Genomic DNA, 1,708 nt, shown 5'->3' with positions numbered 1-1,708 from the left:
CCTTGAATAGGTTTTCCTTTTTTCACCTCCTCCTAACCTTTGAGGAAATGGTGCTTTTGGTTGGTATGTTTCCATCGTGCCTTTTTGCAGTTCCTTGGCTTGCTCAGTTTCACTTTCCTGCTTAGCTTCCTCCACACCTTCCTTCAAGATTTCTGGCTCCTGTTCTGAGGATCTGATTCCTTCTTCTTCTGAGACTTTTTTCAATATGGTGATGGCTTTGCATTCTTCCCATCTCACTCCCTTTTGTTCCCCTTTAGGATTCTTTTCTGTGTCACTAGGGAACACTGCAGTTGATTTGGGGGCCTGTTGAGATAGCTCTCCTACTTGAGACTCCATCCTCTTGAGTTTTTCACCATGGTTTCTTAAGGTAGTTCTCACATCATCCCTGAAGCTTTTCAATTCAATTATGTCCTGACCCATGTGTGCCAGCACTCCTTCTATCCTGTTTAATTGATCTTGAAATTGTTGGTTCGGGTTAGGTTGGGTAGGTTGATTATTTTGGCCATGATATGGTGGTTGAGAGTAAGTGTTTTGTGTGGCTTGGTATGATCTTTGGTTGGAGTTTTGGTATGTGGACTTGTTATGTTGGTTTTGCTGGTTTCCCCACCCAAAGTTTGGGTGGTTTTTCCAGCCTGGGTTGTAAGTGTTGGAATGTGGATCATATGGTTGCCTTTGTTGATTTCCTACATAATTGGCCTCTTCCCAATCACCTCCTTCAGTGCTTTCTTCCTCTTGATCTTGTGTGTGAATTGCAGCCACTTGTTTTGTTTCTAATTTTCTGGTGAGCTCTGCTAGTTGCTTGGTAAACACCTTGTTTTGGGCTAGAATTGTATCAACATGGTTCAGCTCCATGACTCCCTTAGTGTTGTGTCTCTCTGATGCATAGTAGTACTCGTTCTCAGCCACTGTCTCAATCACTTCAATGGCTTCTTCCACAGTCTTTTTCCTGTTCAATGAACCTCCTGATGAATGGTCTACAGCCTTCCTTGATTCATAAGACAGTCCATCATAGAAAATATGCAATTGCACCCAGTCATGGAACATGTCTGGTGGGCATTTCCTTGTCAAATCCTTGAATCTCTCCCATGCCTCGTAGAGAGTTTCACCATCTTGTTGTCTAAACGTCTGAACCTCAGATCGAAGCCTATTGACCTTTTGTGGGGGGGTAGAAATGTGCCAGAAACTTGCTTTCCACCTCATCCCAGGTTGTTAGGCTCCCCCTTGGGAATGATTCCAGCCACTTAGCTGCCTTGTCCCTAAGTGAAAATGGGAACAAGAGCAGTTTATATGCATCTTCCTGGACTCCATTGGACTTCACAGTGTCACAAATTCTCAGGAATTTTGTGAGATGTTGGTTTGGGTCTTCATTAGCACTTCCACCAAATGAACAATGATTCTCCACAAGTGATATTAGCTGTGGTTTGAGCTCAAAATTGTTGGCCTGAATGGGTGGTTTCTGGATGCTGCTACCACAATTCCCAGAGGTTGGGTTTATGTATGAACTAAGAACCCTCCTCTCAGGAATGGCATTGTTTCCATCAGCTCTCTCATGGTTGTGAACTTCTCTATCCATGTTGAGATCTAAAGCTTCCTCAAAATTGTCCTCAGATTCTCCTTCAGATTCCTCTTCTCCCAGTACTCTCTTCCCTCTTGCTTCCCTTCTCAGTCTATGAAGGGTCCTCTCTGGTTCGGTATATGGAGGAGTTGA

General features: G+C 43.8%; 1 non-coding gene across 1 annotated transcript; it reads left to right on the top strand.

Annotated features, from left to right (window-relative positions):
* The first annotated feature begins 1,042 nt into the window (after positions 1-1,042).
* On the top strand, positions 1,043-1,146 carry LOC148561901 (small nucleolar RNA R71). The gene has a single exon (XR_015886611.1). It is a non-coding gene; the product is annotated as a small nucleolar RNA R71 (small nucleolar RNA).
* Positions 1,147-1,708: the final 562 nt, after the last annotated feature.

The sequence above is a fragment of the Arachis ipaensis genome, chromosome B6 (assembly GCF_059453495.1).
Source record: "Arachis ipaensis isolate K30076 ecotype BB chromosome B6, ASM5945349v1, whole genome shotgun sequence".
In the NCBI taxonomy this organism is placed as follows: Eukaryota; Viridiplantae; Streptophyta; class Magnoliopsida; order Fabales; family Fabaceae; genus Arachis; species Arachis ipaensis.
Note: the sequence above shows the minus strand (reverse complement) of the source record. Positions and strands in the feature narration are given on the sequence as shown.